The sequence below is a fragment of the Hypanus sabinus genome, chromosome 1, assembly GCF_030144855.1.
Source record: "Hypanus sabinus isolate sHypSab1 chromosome 1, sHypSab1.hap1, whole genome shotgun sequence".
Lineage (NCBI taxonomy): Eukaryota > Metazoa > Chordata > Chondrichthyes > Myliobatiformes > Dasyatidae > Hypanus > Hypanus sabinus.
In genome coordinates, this window is record NC_082706.1 from 32,515,994 (window position 1) to 32,532,042 (window position 16,049).

Here is a 16,049-nt window from a genome sequence, read left to right on the forward strand (position 1 = left end):
TAACCCCCGGCCCAATGACCACTGGTGCTTCTACCACCAGCGGTGGGGCGCAGAAGCCCGCCGTTGCCGCCCGCCCTGCAAGTTCCTGGGAAACGCCAGGGCCAGCCGCCGCTGATGGCTACGGCGGCTGGCCATCGGGATAGCCTCCTGTATGTGTCGGGACGCCGGTTTTTGGTCGATACTGGGGCTGAGATCAGCGTTTTACCTCCGACGAGTTACGACACCCGCAGCAGGGCACCGGGTCCCCCCCTGAGGGCCGTGAATGGCAGCACAGTAAGGACCTATGGCACCCGTCAGGTGCAGCTACTGTTCGGCCCCAGCCAGTTCACGTGGGACTTCACACTGGCCGCCGTAGCCCAACCGCTTCTGGGTGCGGATTTTTTACGAGCTCACAGTCTGCTGGTTGACCTGCCCAGGAAGAGACTGGTATATGCCGAGACCTTTCAGACGTTCTCCCTGGGCGCGGCCCAGTTGCCAGCCCCTCACCTCGGCTCCATCACGCTGTCCGACAACGATTTCACCAGGGTCCTGGCGGAGTTCCCATCGGTTCTGGCACCGCAGTTCACAGCAGCCATGCCCAGGCACGGCGTACAGCACCACATCCCGACACAGGGACCACCCCTCCATGCCCGTGCTCGGCGGCTTCCCCCGGACAAGCTCCGACAGGCGAAGGAGGAGTTCCAGAGAATGGAGGAATTGGGGATCATCCGGCGGTCCGACAGCCCCTGGGCTTCCCCCCTGCACATGGTGCCCAAAGCGACGGGGGGCTGGAGACCGTGCGGCGACTACCGCAGGCTGAACGAGGCTACCACACCGGACCGCTACCCTGTGCCGCACATTCAGGACTTTGCGGCAAACCTGCACGGCGCCCGGATCTTCTCCAAGGTCGACCTTGTCCGAGGGTACCATCAAATCCCGATGCATCCTGACGACGTCCCCAAAACGGCTCTCATCACCCCATTTGGCCTCTTCGAGTTCCTCCGCATGCCGTTCGGCCTGAAGAATGCCGCACAGACGTTCCAGCGGTTAATGGACGCGGTGGGACGGGACCTGGACTTCGCGTTCATCTATTTGGATGACATCCTCATAGCCAGCGGCAGTCGTCAGGAGCATCTGTCCCACCTCCGTCAACTCTGCGCCCGACTGAGTGAGTACGGTCTTACAATCAACCCTGCCAAATGCCAGTTCAGACTTGATACCATTGACTTCCTGGGCCACAGGATTACTAAAGACGGGGCAACCCCTCTGCCCGCTAAGGTAGATGCGGTCCGCCACTTCCCCCGACCCACCACGATCAAAGGCCTTCAGGAATTCGTAGGTATGGTCAATTTCTACCGCCGCTTCCTCCCTTCAGCTGCCCGGATCATGCGCCCCCTGTTCGCCCTGATGTCGGGTCCGAGCAAGAACATTACCTGGGACGAGGAGTCCGCCGCCGTATGTAGCGCCTCATTTCCTAGCGTATCCGAACCGGCTCACAATTAGATAGCCTACGGGGGTTTGCGAGCACAGAGCTTTGGAGCCTCTGCGCCATGGGGGGCCGGTTGACAGAGGCTTAAAAGTGAGGCTGAAGTTTTCGAATAAAGTTTTTCCTTCGACTGCAGTTACCGACTCCGTGTCGTAATTTTAGCGCTGCTTGTAGCACACCGCTACAAAAGTACATATATGTCACCATATACTACCCTGAGATCTATTTTATTGAGTGTATTCATATTTAATTCGCATAAACAAATGATAAACTGCAGATGACAGAGACAGACAAGCAATGAATGTGCAAAAGGCAACAAATTGCATAAATACTACACAAAAGGAAAATAAACAAAATAATAAATAAATAAACAATAAATGTTGAGGCAAATGAAGAGTCCTTGAAAGTGAGGCTTCAGGTTGGGGGAATAGTTCAGTGATGAGGTGAGTGACGTTGAGTGAAGTTATCCTCTCTGCTTTAAGAGCCGATGGTTGAGGGGTAATAACTGTTCCTGAACCATGTAGCGTGGGTCCTGAAGCTCCTGTATCTCCTTCCTGATGACAGCAGCAACAAGAGGGCATGTTCTGGGGTGTTCAAAAGTTCCATAGTTCAATAGTTCCATTTAATATCAGACAATGTATACGGTATACAGCCTGAAATTCTTGTTCTTCACAGACATCCATGAAAACAGAAGGGTACCCCAAGGAATGAGTGACAGTAAAACTGTTAGAACCCCAAAACCCCCTACTTCCCCCTCCCACGCACAAACAGTAGTAACAAGACATCGACCCTCTCCCTCCACCACTTATTTCAGCAGAAAAACATCAGCACCCTCCACACTCACCAGGCAAGCAATAGCAAAACCCCCAATAAAGACTATGATTTGCAGTACGACACAAACTAAACATTCACCCAACAATTCAACATACTGCAGGCCATGTCTCTCCCTAATAAAGGGATAGAGAGGTGTCTCCCTTTCAGAGTGAGAAAGGGACCAACAACGACAAGCAACTCGCTGCCTTATGGTGTTAAGGTCTGCTGCATCACTTTTTCTTTCTGAGTCTCCCAACTTGAGGATCGGCAACAAACTCCCATCCACCAATGAGAGAAAGGTGGCATGGTTCACTGAGTACAGTGCGCCCACAACCGATGCTCTGCTCCCGATATTCCGTTTGGACCTGTGACACTTTGGTCGGTGGCACTGGTATAGAATTGACTCACCCCCAGGGTTGCAAACTCTTGGAACTCCAAAGGCACGCTCGTTCTCGGGGTACCAAGAAACAGCTGGCTGGTGAGCCCCAGGAGCACGTCCCGGCGCCGCAACGAACTGAAGTTTGAGTGTCGCTCTAGGTCAGGGTCTTAGACAGAACCCCATCCATCTTGAAAAGGAAAATGAGAGACATCAAAGATAGAAATTGTTTTTCCGCAGGTGAGCTCAAAGGAGTTGCTGTTGAACGTCATTATATCTCAGTCTTGATACATCCTTGATGATGTACTGCAGTGTTTTTTTTCTTTCGACAGTGTTCCTTGTAGATGTGCTCAATGGTGAGGAGGGCTTTTCCCATGATGGACCCTCAAGTAGGATATTTACACAAGCCTTAGCTTCCAGTAATTTAGAAACCAAAAGCAGAAACAGATGGAGCAGCATTTCTTGTCTTCTAGTTAAGACTCACCAGCTATAAAACAATCTCACCAGCACAGGACAAATCTTGCAGAAGCCATGAAATATTGCACGTTTTGCTGTGACATCTCACATTATTAAGGTAATGTTGAGGGGGTTAAAGCTAAGTTATAAGTGGGAGTAGAATTGTTTCTGAGAGTAGTCTGGCCAATAGAGGGCTCAAATTGGGTTGGAATTTCTTACTCTAAAATGGCTGCCAGATTGGAAGCACTTATTGATAAGTTTCAAATAATGGAAACTACAGAAACTTCTCCAAAGAAAAGTGGGATAATTTTTCTCAAAATAAAATACATTAAGGAGAACAAATAAAAACACAAAATGCTGGCAGAACTCAGCAGGCCAGACAGCATCTATGGGAGGAGGTAGTGACGACGTTTCGGGCCGAAACCCTTCATCAGGAGTGAAGTAACATGGGATGGTGGAGAGGGGCCAAGGCCCGAAACATCATCACTACCTCCTCCCATAGATGCTGTCTGGCCTGCTGAGTTCTGCCAGCATTTTGTGTTTTTATTTATTTCCAGCATCTGCAGATTCACTCGTGTACATTAAGGCGAGAAAGTTAAACACATATTATGTCTATAAAACCAAATTAGTGACATGCAGTATTTTGGATCCCAACTCAATCCCAGACTGGAGGATTGATCAAACATCATCACTCTGATTGTCATTGTAATTATCAATTTAAAGCAAAATTCTACAGGTGTGAACTAAGTATTTGCTATCAGCACATACCAGTAGAATTCCAATATTGTGTACATGAAAACAAGCGGCTTCATGTAACTATTCTACCTGAGAGAGGTAGTGAGATTATTTATTATTGATGGTAATCCTTCTATTTTTCAAATAAATAGAACCCCTTGAGTAAAATAGAAGCCTGATGGAAAATTTGAGTACTTTCTTCTCATCTGAAATGCATTGTATCCTGGCCAGCACACTACAGGAGACTATGACACTCTCAGTGAGGGTATAGAATAGTGTCAAGAATTTGGGACCTTGTGTTAGACTGGAAAAGCAGGGACTTCAACTTGTGGCCATGCAGTCCTTAGAGATTGAATGAGGTGTGGGAGATCATGGTGGAGAGGTTGTTCCCATTCCCTTCCACAAAATTTCTCTCAAAATGTTGACATACCATAGAAAGTTTATTGTATACAGTTCTGGTCACCAAATTATAAGAAAGATATCAACAAAATAGAGAGAGTACAAAGAAGATTTACTAGAATGTTACCTGGGTTTCAGCACCAAAGTTACAGGGAAAGGTTGAACAAGTTAGGTCTTTATTCTTTGGAGCGTAGAAGGCTGAGGGCGGACTTGATAGAGGTATTTAAAATAATGAGGGGGATAGATTGAGTTGATGTGGGTAGGCTTTTTCCATTGAGAGTAGGGGAAATTCAAACAAGAGGACATGATTTGAGAGTTAGGGGGCAAAAGTTTAAGGGTAACACGAGGGGGAATTTCTTTACTCAAAGAGTGGTAGCTGAGTGGAATGAGCTTCCAGTAGAAATGGTTGAGGCAGGTATTGTCATTTAAAGTAAAATTGGATAGGTATATGGACAGGAAAGGAATGGAGGGTTACGGGCTGAGTGCAGGTCAGTGGGACTAGGTGAGAGTAAGAGTTCGGCACGGACTAGAAGGGTTGAGATGACCTGTTTCCATGCTGTAATTGTTATATGGTTAAAGTTCACAATCCAGCTTTGTTAGATTGGTATCGTCAGACCTAGATCATTGATCAGAGATGGGAACTCAAATCTCACCACAGCATCACACCACTGGGTTTAAATTCATGCAACTAAATACTGTATTGAAACTATCAGTAAACCATTTGCTGCTGGACCATGTGTAAAACCCAATGTTTACTGATATCCCAAAGAAAAATAGTGCTGGAAATATCAATAAAAACAGAACATTTTGGGAAGATACAACTGAGCTGTCCCTCTCTCTGCGTAGAGTGATATGGCACAGACAGTGACCCTTTGTTCCAACATGTCCACGATGACCATTGTGGTCCTCTGTACTAGCCCATTTGCTCCCATTTAGTTCCACTGCCTTGGTGACGTAGCCCACTCATAACTGTGTGCCTGGGTACAACCCAAATGCCATTTGTAGATTTGCCAAAGACGCCACTATTGTTGGCAAACTTTCAAATGGCGATGAGGAGTTGTACAGGTGCTAGAGCTAGTTAGATCAGATGGTTGAGTGGTGTTGCAACAACTACATTGTGCTCAACGAAAGCAAGACAAGGAATTGATTGTGGTCTTCAGGAAGGGGAAATTCCTGGGTGTCAGCGTCTCAGAGGATCTATCCTGGGCTCAACCTATTGATGCAATCACAAATAGGACACACACACAGCTTCAGCGCCATTAGAGGTTTGAGGAGGGTTGGCATGTCATCAAAGACTCAAGAAAATTCCTGCAGGTGTACCGTGAGGAACATTTTAGTTGGTTGCATCTCCCTTGGGTATGGCGACTCCCATGCGTGAGATTGAAAGAGGTAAGGTTGAAACAGGTTGAAAGATTGAAACAGGTAACATAAATGCTGCCTGGCCTGCTGGAATCCCCCAGCATTTTGTACATTACTCTGGATTTCCAGCATCTACTATATTTCCTGTGTTTACAACTCTCCAGGAGTTTTCTTGAGTTATTTGCTCAGTTTTTGCTGTTGGCACGGTTTGTCCTTCTGTTTGTGGGTTGTGAGTTTGATGGTCATTGTCGTGTGGGGTTTTTCTTTAAACAGGTTTTATCGTGTTTTATTGTTTTGTAGCTGCCAGTAGGAAGATGAAACTCAGGGTTGTATACTGTATAATAAATGTACTTTGACCTTTGAGTCAGGTAACCAATGTTTTATAAAGTTGTATAAACATGGTGACCCCGCAATTAAGTTATATTGCCCTTGCTAGTGAAGGCATATCTCCAAAGTGCCTTCTTCACCACCCTGACCACCTGTGCTGCCACTTTCAGAGACTCTTCGTCCGGACTTGTACCTAACGGTAGGTCACTGTAAACCACCCTTAATGTGTAGGTGTGTGCTAAAATCTGGGAGGAAGAGAGGCAGTTGATGAAAATGCAAGGAGAATGAAATGGGATCAGTGGAGACACAGAACACTGCAGATGCTGGAAATCTGGAGCAACGCTCAGAATTGTGGAGGAGCTCAACAGGTCAGGCATCATTCGCAGAGGGCAGTCAACATTTTGGGTCAAGACCCTTCATCAGAATTAGTGTAAGGTGTGTGTGTGTGTGTGTGTGTGTGTGTGTGTGTGTGTGTGTGTTTGTGTGTGTTTGTGTGTGTGTGTGTGTGTGTGTGTGTGTGTGTGTGTGTGTGTGTGTGTGTGTGTGTACGCTTGCACACTCTATGGGCTAAAAGGTCTGCTTCCACACTGCACGACTCTGTAATGATCTTGTTGAATGGATGAGGGAGGTTTAAATGTCCTCCTTCTGCTTCAAATTATTCACCAATACTCCTGACAGGACTTGACCAGATATGATGAAGAGAGACAATTATGACAATTCACAGGTAGAATACTACGAAATGTATAAAATGGCCAGAGCACATTAAGGCGACATATAAGTACTTTGATAATAAATTTACTTTGAACTTCAGGGTGGTTTTGTGAACTCAAATGAACCAGCTTCCTTTCTGTATCACAGGGCTCAAACCATCGGACTCGTGCTGAGGTATAGAGTGCCCTGTGAGAGAATGCTGACGCCTTCATCCCCCACTGCACGGAGATGTGTTCCTGAGTCTGGTCGTGCTCTGTACAGGCAGGCTGCACTGTGAGGTACTATTGTCCACGACCCCCCAGGGAGAAGCACCTGCTCTCAAATTCAGACGGGCTTCATCATAAGGGTATCCATTGTGCTGTTTCACTCTCCAGGGCAGCTTTCCTGCACTTCGGCCCTGCCAACATTTTGTTAATGATTCATTCAGAATTTCTTTAGCTTAATTCACACGCAGGATGAGTCGATTCCCTGCTGTCCAACCCTAACTGACCAGTGTGTTGAGATGCTTGCCTGTAACAGAGTGACAACCACGTCCGTACATTAACTGATAAGGTAAAGTTGTCACAGAGCACAGAGGCAGGCCACTCAGCCTATCAAGACCATGCTAGCCTTTGTACACATCTGTACTATCTCCTTCCCTGAGGAGATCAATGGACCAGATGGATTTTTACCATAAGCTGCTGGTTTCCTGGTTACCATTACCAACCCCAGCAGCTAAAAAACCTGATTTAGTCATCTGGTTGAGTTTAAAGTTTTGCTCTGGTGGAGTCACTAGCCCCTCTCTTGATCAGGACCACAGCAACACCAGTCCAATGAATTACTGTAATTCTGTACTGGGGCATCCCAAGGCAGTGAAAAAGTGGTGTAAGTTCAGGTCTTTCTTTTGGCTAAAGACTCAGTCTGAGAGATACTTCCCCTCCCTTACTCCACATTTCATAACGGAAAATATTTCTCTTTGACATGGTGTGACCCGTAAACAAGTGTTAAGAGTGCAGAAAGAGGCCATTCAGCCCTTTGAATCTGTACTGGCACTGAGTAAGAGCAATCCAGCAACTCCCACTCTCAGGGACTCTCTCTGAAAATTCCTGCCTTGCAGATATTTATCCAGCTCACTTTGAGTGCTACAGTTGATTCTGTCTCTGTACTCTTAGACCCAGCCACTCTGCATAAATATCTTTGTTCTTTCATCCCAGCTTTGACTCTCCTGTAAGTTATCTTCAATCCACATCTCTGACCCTTCTGCCACTTCTTTCTCCCAGCACTACTGGGAATGCCTGCATTTATTGCCCATCCATAATTGTCCCTGAAATGAGGAGGCTGCAAAGAGTCAGTTACTGTACATTGGTGGGTTTTCCAATTGTGCGTAGTTAAATCCTGGGTCTCCTGGCCATTTTCATCAAACCAGGAGCAACAATCTGCCGGAGGAACACCCGCAGCATCTGTGGGGGAAATGATTTGTCAATTATTTCAGGTCTAAACTACATCAGAATGAGGACTCTCTCTCATTAAACTGGTTGTGACGGACTGCAAGGCAACGGGAGTCTGTGAACACTTCTTGTCTGGAGACTGAGTGCCTGTCTGTCTGAGAAGAACTGCCATTGTGCCCATAATTTATTGTCCTCAGGAAAGGCTTGCTGCCTATTATTCTATGGACCACTCTTTTCACATTCAGCTGCCTACAGTGGTTCTCCATTTCATGTGCAAGCAAGCCATGGTCATAGTCATTGAATCCACAACAAGGTTGCCCAGTTGTGGCACATCTGACATTAAATTCTACCTTTGAACATCTGGTAGAGTTGCTGACCCACAGCTCTAGGGACTCAGGTTCAGAGCTCTGGTGCTGCCCAAATTCCCTTTGGCCCCTGTATCCTGATGATGTGGAGGTTGATAAGTTAATTGGCCTCTGTACATTGTGCCCAGTCTGTATATGAGTGGTAGAATCTGGGAGAATTAGATAGGAATGTGGGGGAGGATTTTAAAAAAACAGGACTAATGTAGGATTAGTGTAAGGGGACGCTTGATGGTTGGCATGCAATCGATGGGCTGAAGGGCCTTTCATTGTGCATTGACAGTCTACAATCATCAACAAAATCAATCTCTGAGAAGACAACGTGAAACAAGACTACATAATTATCCACATTTATCAATGTTTCTCATGTGGTAACAGCATGATAACGTAGAGGTTAATACAATTCTATTACAGCTCCAGCGTTCTAGGTTCATTTCCCACTGTTGTCTGTAAGGAGTTTGTATGTTTTCTCTGTGATTGTGTGGGTTTCCTCCAGCTGCTTTGATTTCCTCCCACATTCTAAATACATACTGGTTAGTAGGTTAATTGGTTACATGGATGTGACCAATTGGGCAGCGTGCACCTGTTGGGTGTGAGGAAAATGTTACCATACTGTATCTCTAAACTAAGTTGCTCAACCTAATCTACAGCAATCCTCCTCCAGTAGGGATAATCTGCAGGACTGATGAGAAATTATAAATCTGGACCTCGGTGCCAAGGTCAAGACCAAGGTCACAACAACCTCAGCAGTCACGGTCTAGTTTGCTGATTCTTGACACTGTGAGGTCAATTCAAGTTGAAGTTTATTGTCATTGGCAGACATATCCAGGGTTTAAGTTCTTCAGGTTGGCTCAAGGTCCAGATGGCAGCAAGGAAGATGCCTTGAACCTTGAGATGTGGGTCTTCAGGCTCCTGTATCTCCTGCCTGATTGTAGAAATGAGAAGAGGACAGAAATGGTGGTGGTTCCTAATGATGGATGTCACCTTTCTGAGATATTGCCTCTTGTAGCTATCCTCAGTGGCTGGGAGACATGGAACTATGATGGAACAGAGATACCAGCTGTACTCATTGTGGCACTGTGGCCATGACGACTGAGAGGTCAAACTCCAAGTCATTATTGACTCATGTTGGTCAGATGGTGAGCCTGGAGTTTGGCTAGTCCGGGGTTCAATACCGAAGATTGAAGCCTGAAGATTGATCGGAAATCTGCAAGATGAAGCACAGTGGCTGAAGCCCGGGAAATGTTCCCAGGTTGGAAAACTGTCCATGGATGTGGGGGGCAGGAAGGAGAAAAGGGGCTTGTTCCATGCTTGTTGTTTTGTTGCTTATTGTATTCTGGTTTGTTGAGTTGCATTGTTCTACTGAGCACTGTGAGCATTCAATTGTCACAACCACGGACACAGCTGTGGGGTCTACCTGACCCGCAGATGGCTGCGGAACAGGTTCAGCAACTGCACTGGTGAGCATGCAAGCTCTAGCTAATTACTATTTCATTACACAGGTATTTAACTCCTCTTTTTGCATTGTACTCTTGTCAAGACTTGACCGAAAGCATAGCAACATTACACTCCCAGCTTACTCTCGTCCTTGTCCGGGAAAGAGGACTACTGCTTTGACAGTCTCTGGAAAGGAGTGGTGTTCATTTAGTATTTAGGTACTGCTTTCAGACATGGTGTTAGCTTTCGTTTTGAGAGTTTTAGTTAACGGCCCTGTAGGCCGAGCATTTATTGTTTTCCTTTTTCTTTAAATTCTTCAACACTTCTCATTAAAGACAATGAACTGTCAACCTGCTGCAATCTCTCTCTCTCTCCCTCTCTCCCCAGACTTGAGCCATATTGGAACATTCTGACAGCAATTCTTGACCACAAAAATCAGCCAGAAGAGAGCTGACTTTTAGCCTTGAGATTCATTGGACAGATAGGGGAGAAATTACAGGTGATCAATTCTGTTTTGGGAGAAGTGGCCAGAGCAATGTGGTAGATAATCTCGTTTCGACATGCCCAGTCTCAGCAGAAGGAACAGTTGTCATCCCTCGCAGCAGCAGTCAAACAGCTTACCAGAGAAAATCAGAATCAGGTGTTTGCCATGTCTGATCTCACAGCCAGAGTCTGTAAACTTACAGCAGACAGCCAGCGTCAGCTAACAGAAATCAGCGTTCTCAAAAACACAATTCAGAAGCCTTTGGGCATGTCAGTCACACTCCCAGAATCTCCCAGATCCTCCTTTTCTTCTGCCCTGACTCCCGCTTCCAGACCAGAACCTATTTCCATGTCCATACCTGAACCAGATATTCACTGGCCTCACTGGTCAGATATTCTGGTGATCCAGAAGGTTGCAGGAATTTTGTTACCCATTGTGAGCTGCATTTCCAAGCACTGTCTGGTCAGTTTGGTGATGATGCATGTAAACTGGCGTACGTGGTAAATCTGCTGGACGAGCCTCCACTCATCCTGTTTGATGCTCTATGGGAGCAAGGATCCCCCCAGAGCCCAGTCATTTTGTCATTTTTTTGCTGAATTAAGGACAGTTTTTGACCTTCCAGTATGGAGTCAGGAGGCTGCCCACCGACTCCTGGACCTGTGCCAAGGTAGAAGGACGGTGAGAGTCTATGCAGTTAAATTCTGCACACTTGCACTGGAGATGGGATGAAACAAGAGATCCCTCATCAGTTCCTTCCAGCGCAGACTGAGTGCAGCAGTCCGGCATGAGGTCGCTATCTGTGATGAGCAGGACCGTCTAGATGTACGGATTAATTTAATTATTCGAGTTGACAATCGCAGGGAAAGAATGTCTTGAGCTTTCTAATCTTTGGATCACCTTCTCCCTCATCACCCGGTACCCAGTCCACAGAGGAGGCTAAGGAAGTGGGGCACATGACCCACTCAGGTCCCTGCCTCGGCTGTTGTGATCCAGGACATTTCCGGGCATCATGTCCCAAGTGTCCAGGAAAAGAGGATACCTGTCATCAGGGAGGGGAGTCATGACATGCCGGTTCCCCCTACAATTGGCTTCCCCTAAGTGTGTTTTACAGTCATCTTCCTGGCTGTGGTGTTATCAGACCCATTTATTGACTCTGGGAAGCTCTGAATCTCATGGACATCTCTAAGTTGAGTTCCAACTCAGAATTTGAGGAAAAGAATGACGTTGATGGATGGTCTATCACTGAGCAAGGCCAGGTCCATCTTTCCTCCAAACTCCTCCCACTTGTGCTAGAAGGTAACCATAGGGAGCAACTTCCCTTCTACCTGGTTGATTCACCTGGACTCCCATTGGTGTTTACATTCCCCGGTCATCCTGACATACCGATGGATTGATTAGTCCCTAAAAGTATTCCAGGATTGAGAACCAGCTCAATCTTCAGTCCGCGAATTCCCTCCTGTGTCAACCACTGATTCTGGACCTGCCTGGCATTTCGCTTGAATATGATTGAGGTTTTCAATAAAAAGAATGTCACCCCACTGCCTCCACACCGGCCATACAATTGTGCCATTGACCTCTTACCAGGTATTGTTTCTCCCCTGGGGCGGCTCATTTTTCTCTCTCTTGTCCAGGAGCGACGGCTATGCAAGAGGGTATCAAAGAGGTATTGTCCTTGGGGTTTATCCATCTATCAAGCTCGCCAGCAGGGGTAGGCTTTTTTTCTGTGAGCAAGAAGGATAGCAAGCTTTGTCCTTGCATTGATTATCGGCTCCCATAACAATATCACTGTGAAAAACTGTTGCCCTCTTCCTTTCCTTAGCTCCGCATTTGAACATCTCCAGGGATCAATGATATTTTCCAAGACAGATCTTCTCAACGCTTATAACCTTGTTCATATCTGAGAAGGGGATGAGTGGAAGACAGCTTTCAACTCTTCCACTGACCACGATGAGTACCTTGTGATGCCCTTTAGTCTGGTCAAAGCCCCTGCTGCTTCTCAAGCCCAGGTCAATGACGAGCTCAGGGACATGTTGAATCAGATTGTTTTTGTGTACTTGGAAGAAATTCTCACTATTCCCACTTTCACCAGGAACACGGCCAACATGTCCAGAGGGTTCTCAAATGGCTACTCGAGAATAACGTGTACACCAAGCCAGGGAAGCGTGAGTTCCGTAAAGTTGTAATTTTTGGGCTTCCAGCGTTCAGATGGACCCAAGTAAAGTTCAGGCTGTCTTAGAGTGGCCCGAACCATCTACGTTCAAACAGGTGTGACGCCCTCAGTGGGTTGGCAAACTGTTATCGTTGCTTCATCCAAAATTTCCGCTCTATTGCGCCCCTCATAAATACACTCACCAGGAAGAACCTGCAGAATTCTATTGGGCAGATCAAGCCAACCGAGCATTCTCAGAACTAAAGCAATGCTTCACCACCGCCCCAATGCTCCCAGTTTAATTTCTTCACCCGATTTAATTCCATCTTCACCTATCGTCCTGGCAGCAAGAATACAAAGGCAGTTCGATGGGTCTGAGGACAATCCAGAGCCCTCCCTACCTAGCTTCTGCATTGACGCTCCTGTGATCTGGGGAATAGAGGCAGAGGTAAAGACCGCCCAACAATTGGACCCAGACCCCGATGGGGGACCTCCTAACCGACCTGCTACAGTACACAACAGAGTGTTTGGATGGGGTCACTCCTCCCATCTGGATGGCCATCTGGGAATACAGTGCATCTGGGAATTCAGTGCATCTGGGAGTTTATCACGAGATGCTTTTGGTGGCTACCGTTGTCCCAGGGATGTCCATGATTTTGTCTCTGCTTTTCCCACCCATGCTCAGAACAAGATATCATGCCAACTCCCCGCTGGTCCGCACTGTCTACTGCCTGTGCTCCACTGCCCCTGGTCCCACCTCTTGGAGGATTTCATCATTGGGGTGCCCCTGTCTAACGTCTGGTCATTGTGGATCAATTCTCCAAGGTTACCCACTTCATTGCTTTCCCAAAGCTTCCATCACCTTGTGAAACTGCCACCTTCATGGTTCAGCATTGGTTCAGGCTGTATGCCTTCCCTCAGGACATAGCGTATGTTCAAGGACCACTGTTCACATCACATTTTTGGAAGGTTTTCTGTTCTCTTGTGGGAGCCACTACAGGCTCTCGTCTAGTTTGCATTCCAATCTAACGGCCAGACTGAGAGAGTGAACCAGGAGTTGGAGACTGTGCTGCCTTGCCTCTTCCAACCCATGTCCTGGAGCTCCCATCTGGTTTAGGCAGAGATTGCCCAAAATAACCTCCAGTCGTCCTCCACTGGGACGACCCCTTTTGAGGCCAGAAGAGATTCCAGACACGGCTTTTCCCGGACCGGGAGATTGATGTGGGAGCTCCTGTGGCTGAACAGCTGTTCCATTTCTACAAGTGCACGTGGAGTCGAGCCAGGGATTCTGTGCTGCAGGCTCTGAGACAGCGTGCCCGGCCAGGAGAGAAGCTCTGGCTGACATGAAGGATCTTCCCCCGAAAGGCGAGAGCCACACGACATGGGACCATTTGTTGTGGAAAAGGTTATCAACAAGATCTCGTATAAATTGCACTGACCAGCATCAATGAAGATCCACCCTGTTTTCCATGTTTCCCAGCTTGAGCCAGTTACTAACTTCCCCCTGGCCCCTCACCCTCCTCCCCGCTTGCTGAATGGTTCCCTGGTCTATATGGTGCTTCACCACCTGGCATCTCGCAAGGCACGGGACCAGGTCCGGTACCTCATGGATTGGGAACCTGAGGAACATTCTTCGATGACATCCTGGACAAATCTCTCATCCAAGACTTCCAGTGGGTACAGGTCTGTGACGCTCCTGCAGGTGGGCTGCGTAATGAGTTTTGCCAATTGCGCTCGTGAGCTTCCACGTTCCAGCTAATTACTTTTTCATTGTGGCGGCATTTAACTCCCTGTTTTTAGACGTGACCAGAAGCACAGCAATGTTATGCTCCCTGCCTACTCTCCTCCTCGTCCGGGAAAGAGGACTACCACCCTGACTGATGCTGGAAAGGAGTGGGATTCATTTAGCGTTTAGTTATTGCTTTCAGCTGCAGTGTTGGCATTTAACTTTCAGTCTGAGAGTGTTAGTTAACAGCCCTGTTGACCTAGCATTTATTGTTCTCCTTTTCCTTTAAATTCTGCTCCAGTTCTCATTAAAGTCAGTGAATTGTCGACCTACTTCAGTGTCTCTCTCTGTACTCTTTGGGCCATACCCGAACGTTTTGACAACTATGTTGGTGCTGGAATGTCTGCCTCCACTAGCCGGCTGCACTCAGCAAATCCTTAGGTGTGTCGATTGTAGACGTATATCACTGTATGCTTGCATGTACATATGATAAATAAATCTGAACCTGGATCGGAATTCACTGAGAGAATGGGTCTTACACTTAAAATCCCTGGGCGGCTTATCCCTGCCGTACAACACGACCCTCCAGCAACAGATATTCACAGTAACGTACTGGATCACGTCCACATTATGGGATTGTATCTTAGGGAAGACAAATGTCAGAGATAAACATTCCCCTCCACTTCAGTGCACCAGTACAGTCTTTGGTTGACTGAAGAGTAGATCACTAGAAGATCAAGGTCTCAAAGCTGAAGCAAGACTCGCCTACTGGATGGTTGTAGTCCCTGCTCTCCAGGAAACATAGACTAACTATTGCAGGTAGCACAAGACACTGGAGAGATGCCACTACTGCTGTCTCTGCAAAATCTAAATTCATGGGATGGACAGGAGAGTCAGTGTCTTCTTCTGGGCCAACACCTCCACTGAGGACCAAACCACATTCAGTCTGTTCAATCAGGAAGTCAGCACATGATGGAAGACAGAGGAAAAGATTCAAGGAGGTGCTCAAAATCTCCTTGAGATATTGCACCAACCCCACTAGCTCCTGGTAATCGCCAGCCCATGACCAGTGAAAGGAAAGAAGCAATACTTACAAACACTTTGACAACCAGTAGCCCAGCTAGGACAGCACACTACTACATGGACTGTCCACCAACCTGTCCTACTGGGAGCCTCCTGCCCTGTCTGGGGATGAGCTTGTGTGTCTTTCTAATCACTTCGGCACCCACAGAGTGAGAACAAGCCATCCTCCTTCCCAAGGCACTGTCGAAGAAAGAGAGGGTTGGTTCGGGAGCCACTGGAAGAATTGACCAGTTGGATCTTTCTCTGTAAAAGTTTGAGACTCTGTTGGAACAAGTCCGTGACTTGCCTGAGTGGCTTCTGGCACTGAAGTGTAAGGCCAGCACGTGATCGCTGAAGCAAAAATACTTCCAGTGTCAAGGTTTTCAAACTGTGGAAAATCTGACTGTTTTTTCACAGTAAAAGTCTAGTTTCAGTGCAATCGTTGTGCTTCAGTGTTCACTGCAGCTGTTCATGACTGTTACTTTCTAACCTGAAAATCTTGTGTGAATTGCACCCACGCAGACTTTAACTATAATTAGTTCTGTCTGGGCACAGGCTGCTCGGCCTACCTTAAAGCTGGTGATACCACAGAGATAACAGAGCCAGTTGCATCAGACCCAGGGAGTGACTCTCAGCTCTTCGCAAAGTGATGGAAATGTTCAGCAGGTCAGGCAGCAAGCGTGGGAAGAGATTTTTTTTTTTCAGAAGGATATACCTCATTCATAAAACAACCAGTCACATTGTATGGGACATTGCATAGG

General features: G+C 47.1%; 1 long non-coding RNA gene across 1 annotated transcript in view; it reads left to right on the forward strand.

Annotated features, from left to right (window-relative positions):
• Positions 1–3,622: 3,622 nt before the first annotated feature.
• Positions 3,623–16,049, forward strand: part of LOC132392379 (uncharacterized) — a 35,523-nt gene continuing 23,096 nt past the window's right edge. The window contains exon 1 of the long non-coding RNA XR_009511512.1: positions 3,623–6,919. This is a non-coding gene — a long non-coding RNA (uncharacterized LOC132392379). The remainder of the gene's footprint in view (positions 6,920–16,049) is intronic.